The sequence below is a fragment of the Anoplopoma fimbria genome, unplaced genomic scaffold (genome assembly GCF_027596085.1).
Source record: "Anoplopoma fimbria isolate UVic2021 breed Golden Eagle Sablefish unplaced genomic scaffold, Afim_UVic_2022 Un_contig_7585_pilon_pilon, whole genome shotgun sequence".
Lineage (NCBI taxonomy): Eukaryota > Metazoa > Chordata > Actinopteri > Perciformes > Anoplopomatidae > Anoplopoma > Anoplopoma fimbria.
Window position 1 is genome coordinate 92,432 of NW_026551912.1, and position 14,440 is coordinate 106,871.

The window sequence follows — 14,440 nt, forward strand, 5'->3', positions numbered from 1 at the left end:
ACTGTGGGACCTCCAGGTGGGCGGTGCTTAATGAACTGGCCAACTAACCTCCTTTGCCCAGTCAACATGGATCTGAGTTTCTGTATGCATGGAAATGAATATGAGCTGACCATCCTCTGTAACAGAATTTGGCAAAATGCTTAGTAGACCAGGAATTAAAGCATATAAAGTATTTAAGTAAGTAAAATTTTGGAACGGCTGCCATGTTATTAACGTATTGCTGATGTGGTAGTGGATATGGACTGGAGTGAATATATTTATCTATTGGTTGCTATGATTTACCATAAACGGTAATGTACACAGGAAAAAAACGAACATTAAGTCTTTTCAGTTTGTAATTAAAAAGGCTACTTTAGGGGTGTTTTGTGTGATGCACTTATAATAATCATTATTGTAATGAATGTCACCAGAGTACACATGCTATAAACATCACACGATTAAACATAAAAGGGTATTTCATTCATGGTTCTTCAAATGCTAATTTTGAACACCATTAGCATGCAACATAAGGTTGATTTATAGGTAACTGAGCATAGGCCTGTGACATTTGTTTAAAAAGTGGTAGCGTACCCATAATCTACATTCAGAATGATACTGTGTGTAGCTAAATAGCACATTTCTATATTGCTAAAGTTAGTAAGGTACAATTTACTTACTGCTATGTTGGTTATCTGTAATTCAGTGTAACAATGAATGACTGCAATGAAGACTGTGAAAACAATGAGGGCAATGATGCATTTTTATTTGACATTCATTTTTACCTTGAATGGTTTGGACTCACTTCCTTTTCAGAGGACTGTAGCTGATGTTGATGCAATAACTTGAACGTCAGTAAATATGGCTATCAGTGTTTAAATTAAGTAACAGAATTTAACATACATTAAAAATTGAAAAGGGAATATTAAAGCCAAATAAAGCAAGAAGCAGCGATGTTCTAGCCCTTGCACTCAGACCATCAGACAGCGCGAGCACGAGTTACATGTATTTGACCTGTGTGGAGTGTGTTAAGCTGGAAGTAATGTTTTGCAAATATTCCAACACTTCCTGTACTGAATTTGTAGCGCTAGAAAACACTCACAAGCATGCATTATAGTGTTATTTTTAAAGTGTAGACCACAACATATAAATTACATTTAAAGGCTGTTTTCCTTGCCAATAGGTGGCACTCTGACTATAAGTGAAAACAGGGTTGTCGACATCCTCAGGCCATGACTGTTATCAAGTTTGGGGCAAGTCCAGTGGAGTTACACCAGCTTGTTTAATTGGGAGTCACATAAAATGCCCGCTACGCCGTTCCATGGAACGTAAAGCTTTTGATAACTTTTAATCATAAACGTCTTTGGATCTTACTGACCAAATTTGAAGTGGATCTGATAAATTCCCTAGGAGGAGTTCGTAAAAGTATAGTGCCTGGAAATGGCGAAAAAAAGGAGAGAAAATTAACAGAAGATTCAAAATGTCCAACTTCCGGTTGATTTTAGAGCATGGTCCCAAGAGACTTTTTTTTTTAAGTCTCAATGTAATACCCCTGCCTATTTCATACATGTATGTGAAACATAGCAATGGGGCTGCTTTTGTGAAAATTTGTAGGGGTTAACGCTATCGATGCAATTTTGAGCTGAAAAGTCCAAAACCCATACGACATATTTATTTCCATCCCCTATGACACATTTGCAAAGTGAGAACCCCAAGTCATAGAAAAATCACAATATTCATGATGACGTATCATTAATGCCTTAAGGCTTTCCTCACCAAATTTGATCAAATTGATCAAATTTGATCTAGTCAACGGCTAGGAAGAGAACATGAAAGCGTAACGTGTCATTTCCTTTTGCCAGAAGGTGGCGCTATGTGTTAAGATGTTCATGCCTGGACCAGCATCAAGCATACGAAATTTGGGACGGATTGGACAATCTAGCTTGAAGTTACAACAACTTCCTGTTTTGTGGTGAAATGCGCAAAATGGGCACCATGCCACGTCAAGGTTCTTGCATGAAAACTCACCATTTTTTAAATTTTCATCTTAAAGATCTTTAGATCATCATGACCAAATTTGAAGTCAATCCCATACATTCTGTAGGAGGAGTTTGTTGAAGTACAACGCCTGTAAATGACAAAAGGTTAACCAACGGTTAAGGATGAGTTTGCAAAAATGTGTTTTTCCAAAACACATTTTTGTGTTTTTTATAGTTAAGGGGTCCAAGAGTTTTTTTTGTAGAGCAGATTGAGCTTGATATATGTGCCAAATTTCATTTTGTGATATCAAAGTACAAGAACCATAAAATATCAACATTTCACCAGTCCTGATATGCATGCCAACTTTGGTGAGATTTTGAGCATGATAAAGCCCCCAAAAAGCCATTTCATTTGGCAGAAGAATAAAACATTTTGCTAGAAATTGAAAAGTGTGGCTGCTACTGCCCGGAGACGTTGCAATACATTAACAGTTCTAGGTCAGCTGTATCATTGAGGTTCATTTAGGGTTAGTTTAGGGTTCATTTGAGGTACATTTGATCTTCATTTGAAAAAAGAAAAGTTAGTCCAATCGCCAAAATAGTATTATCAACCGAGAGAAAAGACTTTGACGATCGCTTTGATATCATTTCTATGTTTGTGGTGTTTGAAATGCTGGTTTTGGTCAAAATCCTTTTTTAATTAGTCTGCCTCTCCACCCAGGTGCTCCAATCACCATGGCAACCAGTGACATGCACAGAAGCATGTGTGCATGCACGCAACAACTGTAGACCACATCATTTAAATGTCATGTAAATCGGATTCTGTTTGTCACATAAAATAAGATAAAATAAGATAATCCTATTTTACTCCCGCAGTGGGGAAATCTGCAGGATTACAGCAGCAGAGAGAATACTGCAAACAGATCAAAACAAATATTAACACAGTAAAGAATATAAAATAAGTAAAAAGTAAAAAATCCAAAATAACAAAAATATATATACAGACAAAATAATTATATTGTAAAGTGTATTGCACATATTTTTATATTGCACAGATATACAGCGGGTTAAATAAGTATTGAACACGTCACCATTTTTCTCAGTAAATATATTTCTAAAGTTGCTATTAACGTGAAATTTTCACCAGATGTCGGTAACAACCCAAATAATTCATACATACAAAGAAAACAAAACAAATAAGTTCAGAAATGAAGTTATGTGTAATAAAATGGAATGACACAGGGAAAGAGTATTGAACACATGAAGAAAGGGATGTGCAAAAAGGCATGGAAAGCCAAGACACCAGCTGAAATCTATCAGTAATTAGAAAGCAATCCTTGCCCCTTGTCAGTGCAAATTAATATCAGCTGGTTCAGTCCCAACTGATGGCCTATAAAAAGGTGTCTCATTACCAAGGTGTCACACAAGAAACATCTCATGATGGGTAAAAGCAAAGAGCTCTCTCAAGACCTTCGCAACCTTATTGTTGCAAAACATACTGATGGCATTGGTTACAGAAGGATTTCTAAACTTCTGAATGTTCCAGTGAGCACTGTTGGGGCCATAATCCGGAAGTGGAAAGAACATCATTTCACCATAAACCGGCCACGACGAGATGCTCCTCGCGATATTTCTGACAGAGGAGTGAAAATAATTATCAGAAGAGTTGTCCAAGAGCCAAGGACCACTTGTGGAGAGCTTCAGAAATACCTGGAATTAGCAGGTACAATTGTTTCAAAGAAAACAATAAGTAATGCACTCAACCACCGTGGCCTGTATGCACGATCACCACGCAAGACTCCATTGCTGAAGAAAAAGCATGTTGAAGCTCGTTTAAAGTTTGCTGCACAACATTTAGACAAGCCTGTGAAATACTGGGAGAACATAGTCTGGTCAGATGAGAGCAAAATTGAACTCTTTGGATGCCATAATACACACCATGTTTGGAGTTCAAATGGCACTGCACATCACCCCAAAAACACCATACCAACAGTGAAGTTTGGAAGTGGGAACATCATGGGGTGGGGCATACTGCACTGGCAAACTGTACTGAGACATTCTTGATAAAAATTTGCTGCCATCTACCAGGATGATGAAGATGAAACGAGGGTGGACATTTCAGCAAGACAATGATCCCAAACACACAGCCGAGGAAACTCTCAATTGGTTCCAGAGAAAGAAAATAAAGCTGCTAGAATGGCCCAGCCAATCACCTGACTTGAATCCAATAGAAAATCTATGGAAAGATCAGAGTTCATAGAAGAGGCCCACAGAACCTTCAATATTTGAAGACTGTTTGTGTGGAAGAATGGGCCAAAATCACACCTGAGCAATGCATGCGACTAGTTTCTCCATACAGGAGGCATCTTGAAGCTGTCATTACCAACAAAGGCTTGTGTACCAAGTATTAAATACATTTCAGTAAGCGTGTTAAATACTTTTTGCCTGTGTCATTCCATTTTATTACACATAGCTTCATTTCTGAACTCATTTGTTTGATTTTCTTTGTATGTATGGATTACTTGGGTTGTTACCGACATTTGGTGAAAATTTCATGTCAATAGCACCTTTAGAAATATATTTAATGAGAAAAATGGTGACGTGTTCAATACTTATTTTACCTGCTGTAGTTGTTTTTTAGTGATGTGTGGTCTACTGGGAGCAGAGATGGTTCTGCAGCCTGACAGCAGCAGGAAAGAAGGACCTGCAGTACCTTTCCTTCACACACCAGGGGTGGAGCAGCCGGTGGCTGAAGGAGCTGCACAGAGCCGCCAGAGGGTCCTGCGTGGGGTGGGAGATGTTGTCCATCAGGGATGACTGCTTAGCCATCATCCTTCTGTCTCCCACCACTTCCACTGGATCTAGTGGACACCCCAGGACACAGCTCGCCATCTTAACCAGTTTGTTACGTCTCTTCCTGTCGGCTGTCGCAAGGCTGCTGCTCCAGCAGACCACTCCATAGAAGCATGGCTGATGACACAACAGAGTCGAAAAAGGTCCTCAGGAGTGCTCCCTGCACAGTGCTCCGCTACAGCTAGGTCGTTCGATCAAAAGTAAAGCTTTTAATAACTTTTCATCTTAAATGTCTTTAGATAATCATGGCCAAATTTGAAGTCGATTGCATAAATTCTCAAGGAGGAGTTAGTACAGGATGCTATGCCGACATAAGTTTCGTGATGATAGGCCAAAGGGTTTTCAATTTAATTGTGTTGTTGTACAAAGCCACGCCCCTATTATGTTCACTGCTCCATATCTTGTAAACGCAATGAGATATCAACAAGCTTTTTATAGCTATTGATGATATTGATCAAGTGATAACACATAGACGATTTGTAAATAATAGAACTTGGAGGAGTATGCAAAAATGTGTTTTTAGCGAAATTCAAAAAGGCAGAAAATCTAGGAGGCGGAGCCTAAAAGTTAGTGCATGTGGTTTGTAGAGCAGATGGAACTGGATATGTGTGTAGAATTTCAAGTCAATCGGACATACCGGGGAGGGCCGTGGCCTTTCAAAATCGAAATTTCGTAGGTGGCGCTATCTTTTGATAACTTTTGACTGCAAAGGTCTCAAGGTCATACTGATCAAATTTGAAGTCAATCGGGTTAAATCTCTAGGAGGAGTTTGTTAAAGTACGTCACTTTGAAATGGTTAAAAAACGTCATAAAATTTAAAATGGCCGACTTCCTGTTGGGTTTTGGGCATACGTGTGACTAGATTTTTTGTACGTCCCATCATGTTACATATACCTACCAAATTTCATGCAGCTAGGTGAAACGCAGCGTTGGGGATAGTCAAAAGGGGGCGCTATCGAACCAATTGCTCTGACCTCAGCCCGACATAAATCTTGCTATTTTCGGCGAGTCAGATTGATTTGCAAAATCTCAAGAGTGTACGTTTATCCAAAGCACCTCTTTTCCCTGTTGAAAGACGCCAAATACATTCGAAGAACAATAGGTCCTACGCTCTGACTACGTCAGTGTTCGGGCCCTAATAATAAAAAACATTACAGTTTCAAGAGGGCCTTCACAGCACGACGATGTCGGTGCTCGGGCCCTAATGAAATTCATTGAAGAAAACTGAAAATTAGAAATGAGAAACTCTTGAAAAAAAGAGATTGAGAAATGGAAAAACAGAATAAGAGAGAGACAGAAAGAGGGAGACAGAGAGACAAACAGACAGACAGAGAGGAAGAGAAAAAAAGAGAGAGAGAAGACATACAAAGAGAGAGACAGACAGACAGACAGACAGTGAGAGAAAGAGGGAGACAGAAAAGAGAGAGAGACATACAGGCAGACAGTGTGAGAGACAGATAGATAGAGAGACAGACAGACAGATAGGAGGAGAAAAAGAGAGAGACACACAGAGAAAGAAAAAGAGAGAGAGAGACAGAAGACAGACAAAAGAGAGAGAGAGACAGACAGTGAGAGAAAAGAGAGAGACAGACTGACTGACAGACAGGAGTTATAACAATTCCTTTGCCTGAATATCTCCAAGTTATTTGTGTATGTGTGTGAGTGTGTCATTGTCTCTGTGTGTGTCAAACTGCACTAATTAACTTACATCAATCACCTGCCAGCATCAAAGGTTACCATAGCAATATGACTTCAAAGAGACTCACAGGTACAGAGGCTTTAAAAGGAGTTTAAGCGGAGGTTCACCTCTCAAACTACTGCTGAAATATCCCAAACCGTAACCTAGCTCCTTCCCTAAATACGACTTGATCAACAAGAATATGTAAGAATTGTGTCTTTGGTGTTAAAAATGTGTCCGTAGTGGCATTTTAGAAACGGGTACGGTTCTCTGCGAGATATCTTTTTGGAGTCTGAATTAACATGGGTCTCTATGGAGTAGATAGCTGGATTCCTCTCACTTTCAGGCTGCTGTGACCAAATGTATGAGTCTGTTGTATTCCATAGTGTTATGGCTGCGACTAGGACAAGATTATCTACAATTATGCCTGAAGAGTGAAAATTGTGGGAATTCTGGAACCTTTAAAATATTTTTTTCACAAGATTCTGAAGCTCCTCTCACTCTAGCGATGAAATCACGCACTCTAAGCTACGCAATACACACCCATTATAAACGCAGAAAAGGTCTGAAAAAAGCATAAAACATGAGTGTGATTATTCAAAAAACTGTACAAGATATTAAAAAGTTGAATCATACCTTCATAGTTCAAGGTTTTGTGAACATCTGAGAGTTTAAATGGTGTCTCTAGCTCAGGGGTGTCAAACTCAAATACACAGTGGGCCGAAATAAAGAAATTGATACAAGTCAAGGGCCAGATGGGTTCAACGTTTATTGAAAACTTATTGAAAGAACCTTAGTGCACATATTGAACCTGGAACTAACAAGGCCTATAGAGTATTGCCTATAAAACAACATTAATTATGAAATAAATGAAATAAGAATTATAATAATACATAAATAAAAGTAATAAAATCAGTGGTACACAAGTGGTATGTAATACAGACTGTGAGGCACGCGTTCGCGGGCCCGCGATTGAGGTGCCGACACACGGACAGTGCATTGTGGGATTTGTAGTATTTTGGTGGTGCGTGCGATATACCGGCGGGCCAGCTCTAATAGTAAATAGATTTTATCATGCGGGCCAAAGATAATTCATTCACGGGCCGGATGTGGCCCGCGGGCCTTGAGTTTGACACATGTGCTCTAGCTGAAGGTATGGGGAAATAGAATGCTTTCAAAGTTGAAGAAATTTGAGAAGATTTGAGGACTCATGCTTCTGTGCGTGTGTGTCACTGGTTGCCATGGTGAGGGAGCACCTGGGTGGAGAGGCAGACGAATTAAGAGAGGTTACAGGAGACAGTAATTTTGAACAAAACTAGCTGTCAAACTCCTGCCTCCAATTGTAAAACCATGAGTCCAATGGACAACATATTGATATCATCAGAGAGATAAGACTCTGACGAACGCAGAGATGTACTTTTAATATTTGTGGTTTCAAAAATGAGCTTCAGAGCAGATTAGAAAACTGTAACTATCTGCTTTCTTTGAGAAATTGTCGTGAGATTTAACATTGAATCTAATGGAGCAGTTGGTTGGAGTTAATTTTGCTTTCAGGCACATGGAGTTAAATGTGTAAGTCTGATTGATTTCATAGACACATGTCTATGACCAGCACATTATTTCCTACATTTTTATCACAAAATGGTGAATGAAGATTGAAAATTGTGGAGATAGAATCAAGTTGTTTGGAAAATTACAGAATATTTTTCAAGCGGCTCTCCACTCTGGCGATGACATCACCCACTCTAGGTCTGAACATTCCATCCAATACACACCCATTATAAAATCTGAAAAAGGCTTAAATTTTCCTGAAATTTAAACTCTGATGTCATGAAATCTGTGCTAGCTATTAAAATGCCCATTTGGCCCAATATAGTCCAGAGTTTTGTTAACATTTTAAACTTCGAATCATTTTTCTACATTAAAGTATGGCGAGTCAGTCTGGGCCCAAAGTTGAGTGTTTTTTTAACTCTCTTCACTCCCAAAACACATTCATCTCAATGGGAGATTTCTCTCCGTTATTCGTGTTTTCCATGGAAACCACTAGGCAAATCTCTGAGAAAAGTCATAGCACACATCAGGCCGCACGATTTGATGTATTTTGAAGCATGTGCTGGCAACGCTGTAGGAAGAGATTCGCGCCAAACATTTGTACGGAAGATGGAGAATAAGAAGAAGAAGCCTGCAGGATGATATACTATGTGCTGTTGCAACAAGCTTTACAGCCTTGTTGCTACACAGCCACACAGAATTACAATAGGGCCTACGCTGGCTCGATGTTACTGGTGCTCGGGCCCTAATTATCATATCAGTAGGTCAAGGGGTTTTGGAGTTTTGAATAACAGAGGTTGGCAGCATTCACTGTTGTGCATTAAAGAGCTCCTATTATGCTTTTCCACTTTTTCCCCTTCCTTTAGTGGGTTATATATATTTTTGCACATGTAAAAGTCCGTAGAGTTGTAAAAGCTGAAGTCCATGCCTAAAGGAGTTACCCTCCCCGAAGAAACACTGCTCCGGAGCTGCCTGAAACGGCTTGATTGAAGTCTTGCCTTCACTTCCGTGACATTATGGGTCATACGGAAGTGAAGCTAAAATGGCTCTAGCCCCACTGTCACCCAACACTGTATAGAATATGACCATTGAATATTTGAATATCAAATATTTCGATCGTGAATAGTGCTCAGTGAGGAGGTTTGTGAATACAAGCTGTAGTGTTAAGGCCGCTATCCCCTTGGTTTGGCTAACTTTCTAGCTATTTGCTTGACTGTTACCTCGCTGTCATGAGGTCATGAGGTAATCGTCATGGAGGCAGACCTCTATAACCAACAGTAGGAAGCCTGACTGTATTTTGTCTCTTTAAACATGTCCCTGTCCCCACTTCTAAATGCCTCTTCCTTTTGCATCTTTAGCTGTGAATCAGGGTTTATTGTTGTTATGACTCATCCTGGTGCAGCTCTCTTTACAAAAGCTGATGTATGTTGTGAGAGCCTCTGTGTACTCATCCAGACATAAGGGATTATAGAATTTTATATCATCTTTAATAAAAAAAAATCATATCTCAGTTGGAATGACAATTAATTGGTTTATTGACTGTTTTATGGGCTGCTATTTTACACACTTTTTGTATTGTTACTCAAGGATCAGTTGCAATACACAAAGGGGAGAAAATCCTGGTCAACAAGAGAGTTGTCAAAGATGTGGACAAGGGTGTCACCTTTACCAGACATCATCACTGAAGGCCTTCCACAGCTGATCCTGTATTTTGCATCCAAGTATGTGGTTTTCACATTACTGCAGGTAATAAATACACTTATAACAATATTACTGATTAAGACTGTGTTAAGACTGGGTCAGTCATTACATTTTTGCCATTCTATTAATGTAGGTTGTACCTTGTGGTCATTTATTGTAATGAAAATGATGACCATGAGCAAGCAACAACATCTGCAGGAAAAGCTGTCTGAAAGGTTGTGTTCCCCAAGTCAAAGAATGGTGAATGCACTGCAAAGCCAGTTAAAAAAGACCCTATACAGCAAGTTGTAAAATATATATATATTTTTTTTTTTTTTTTTTTTGAAAAAACATACAATGAATATAAAATGTGACTTACCTTTTGAATATAAATGTGAATGGAAGCATACTTAGTTTCAAACAAAAAAGTGACTATCTAAATGCTATGTCTTAACAGAGTACGTGGATGAATGGATGAGGCTGGTGTTTGAGGACCCAGCCATTTGTTGAGGAGATGCCGGTATCGCCTTTATGGAAGGTATCACACATCATTACCAATGCAGCTAAATCTGTACAGTTTAACAGTATTTACAAATTTCTTTTTTTTTTTATATTTAAAAATAAATAAAGTCATATGGAGGAAAAATTAATTCTAATTTCTTCATTAGTTCTTATGATTTTGGGGTACAATAGCTGTGTCCCAATCCAGCGGCTGCAGCCTTTGGAGGAACCAGCCTTCGCGGTCTCCGCCGGCCGGTTCCTTTGAATACTGCGAAGGCTCGACCGAGCGGTCCCGGAAATGAGACGGTCTGGTCGACAGAGGATTTCCTGTTTGCGCACCCCCACCCTTTTGCCGCTCCCGTTTCCTAGCAACCAGCTGCGGTTGTCATAAAAGAAGTAAAGCTAAGTTAAAAGATTAAAATGGGCGAGCTGCTATAAATAGCGCAGCGGCTCTCAGTAGCGTTAGCTGGTTAGTTAATAGCGTCACGTAAATGAACCTATCATTTTAAAATAAGTGTGATCTGATCAGGTCCCTTGTTTTTAGTTTTAACACTTGTATCTGTAGATATTCACATGAGTTAAAACCTAATAATTACATTTAAATGTGAATTTTCCCATTGCTGGTCCACTAGTCACCATGACGATTAAAAAAAAGATCAACTTCACCGGCACGCATTGAATCTTGGGATATGTTGGGCCGTGAAGGATCCATCAGTTGTATCCTCGAATCTGGGAAAAGTAGGCTGCATTTGTCGGCTGCATTAGAAGGAGTCCTTGAAATGGGACAGCCTTGTCGCTGTGATACAATCGTCTAAACATAATGTATTCAAACAGTTTGGCTTGAGGCCAGGATGGTGAACCATGCATGTAGGAGGGACTGGAACCTGGTTCATTCATCTCAAAACCTAATGAGGAAAATAATACACTAATTTATAAGAAATACTGTTATAATAAAGCAAATAATGACTCAAGAGGCAAAATCCCTGCATAGGAAAAATATTAAAAATAAAAAATAATTTAAATGATAAAGTGAAGGACTTGTGTATTACACCACAGCCTAGGCCTCTAGCCTAATGCTAGGTGTTTGCTACTGTTGTTAGCTATTAAGCAGGTAGTTAGCTACATAGTGCGGTAATAGATTAAAATAATTAAAGATCTAAATAAGAAAAGGAACAAAATTTCAGTCAGTAAACGATGAGGCGACGTGAAAATACTCCACTTGTTTTACATATGATATATAAGCAGCTGCAACATAACAACTTACCATTGTGAAACGTCCTGCACCAGTCGTGGTTCCGACGGTGGTTTGGAACCAGAAGGAACCACAAAGGAAATATTGATATTTAACAGTTTCATTGATATTCTACATGAGTGAACAGCAGTAGGAAGGAAGGAGCTCAGTTTTTTCTCCTTAACACCACAAGTCAAGCAGCCTGTAACTGAAGGAGATCTTTATAAAGCCTGCATTCTGTGGTGTAATAGATTGTATGGGGTTATATTTTAGTCCTTCTTTGTTGTTGTTTCGCCATTGCAAACCTACATCATTGACATTCACCGTCACATCATAATTATGTAACTTAGTGAAAGTGGAGTCGCATTCTCTAAGCACAGCGGTTGTCTTTTCCTAAATTCTTATGAATCCCCCTTCACATCTTTCTTTGACCCATGACGTTTTTCCATTGGGTCAAGGAAAAGTGGTTAGGAATAGAAGTTAGGAGGTAAGTTTGGGACTTTTCAACCGCAGCCCAGGTCTTGTTTTTCTTCCTCTCTGCTGAACACAGACTCTTCATGCAGGTGCTTGGCACCCTCTTTTGGACTTTTAGCCAAACTGCAACATTTATCCTACCATTTCATTGAACTGATCATATGTTACATTTATGGGGGTTACACAAGGAGAAAAAACCTGCAATTGCCACCAGCACTATTTCATAAAACTGGATGCGGCAGAACATTTCCATTTCATGATGAGATGCACAAGAGACCAGAAATAAACTGCCTTTAAGAATTTTTTTTTTTTTTTTAAATAAATTGAAAGGCATTTTTATCTAGAGATTTTATTAAGAAGTGTGTTGGGTTCAAGCACAGTCAGCGGTTAAAATGTTTCTTGACATTAATTTTTTACTTTCCCCTGCAGAACTACAAGGTGATAATTCCTCACTCAGCAGAAATTACAGACATTCCCTACACACATTAAAAAAAATTCTGACAGAGAGGCTTTGTGGTGCTGAAATGAGAAATTGTGTTTTTTGATTCCTCACAGTCACTGTCTGACATATGACTATATGAAGCAACTGTACTGTAGATAATGTGGTCAACTTCCATTCTGAAATGTGCCTTTGTTTCATAAATGCTGAGCAGTTCATATGTAACATATACTTGAACTTTACTTGTCTGTCTTACATATATCAGAGTTGGATTTAAAGCTTGGGCGAAGGTGGGACCCTGGGGACAACCTATCCGAGGACAACCTATCCGAGGACCCTAATATCCTCAGGGATTGGAGAGTAGCTAAAAATAAGATGAAGTAATGCAAGACATGGTGGAATGATGAAGTTTGGATTTCTATCTGGTAATGTTTGAACAAGACATGGCATCAGTAAAGTGATGCTTGGCACCGACAGACAATTTGTGTGGAACAGGGAGAAAGAAAATAAATAAAAAGATATAGAGAATAAAATGGGCAGGGCTTTAAATTGCTTTCGTGCTTCTTTGTCTTAGCAGACAGGAGACTAAAAGAAGTTGAATCCAGGGATTTGAAATGTGGATGAACTGTGGGGGAGTAAAAAAAACAAACAAAGACGATAGAGGAGAAGAAAGAGGTCAATCACTCTCTATCCCCAAAAGTGCGAAAAATAAAAGCCCCTCTGTCTCCTCACTCTCACCATCACCCCTCTGACTGGCTAATCGTTGCCAGATGTATGAGCACGAGGCTTTCATTTAACCTCCTCCTTCTTTCCCTCTCTCAACGACTCTGTTTCTATTTCTCTGTGTGGGTTTCGTTCTCATGCTCAGAGCCTCTCTGTTCTCCTCTTTGTCTCCTCCTCCTCCTCCTCCTCCTCCACTCTTGCCTCTCTCCCACTTGCTCTCTGGCAAAGCAGGAAAAACTACAGGTTTCTGGCCCTGAAGGGAGCATGTTTCTTCTAACCACTAACAGATGGAGGGATGAAGAGGGAAGGGATGGATATGAGAGATAAAGGATGGCGGCTGGGAAAATGTTGTTTGTACTGAGATTGGCTGCAAGATGATAAAAAGCTTAAATGTTGCATTTGTGAGAGGTTTTGTTATTTACCATTGGAGCATTGGAGCATATACAAGCCATTGTTCCCCCATTTTCCTGTCCTCTTTTTCTCTACTTTCTCTCTATCCCTCTTTTCCACTTGAATGGATGGACACAGCTGGAAATGAATCCTAATGTCATAAAACAGCCAGCTCATTGAAATTCCCTTGGACTTCATCTCTCTCGTGCACAAAACACACACACACACACACACACACACACACACACACACACACACACACACACACACACACACACACACACACACACACTATACTCAACAGTAGCACTAAAATAAGTATTCATGGTGGTCATACTAGTAAAAGTTGTGCATTGGTAATAGTAGCAGGGTGACTACTAGTGGCAATAATAGTAGTAGTGTAGTAAAAATAAATGCCATGAAGGTAAATAAAGTAATAAAATAAAATAATAAATGGTCAGTAATTGTATCCATAAAAACAGCCTATTATTCAATTCAATTCAGTTTATTTTGTATAGCCCAAAATCACAAATTACAAATTTGCCTCAGAGGGCTTTACAATCTGTACACATGCGACATCCTGTCCCTGAACCCTTACATCAGCACAGGAAAAACTCCCCTAAAAAAACCCTTTAACAGGGAGAAAAAACAAAGAAATCTATGGGAGAGCGACAGAGGAGGGATCCTTCTCCCAGGATGGACAGAATGCAATAGATGTCATGCGTACAGAATGAACAGCATAACAGGGCTACAACACATTCAATGTATTCCTGGGAACCTGCAAGGCAAGAAAGCACAAGGACTCCTGGGAAGAAGCAAAATCAAAGCTGAAGTTATTCTACTAGGCCCAGATCACCTTTGAAATCAATTATCTAACGATATAGTTTCTCTAGGGCTGCACGGTGGTGTAGTGGTTAGCACTGTCGCCTCACAGCAAGAGGGTTCAATTCCCGGGCTGGACAACC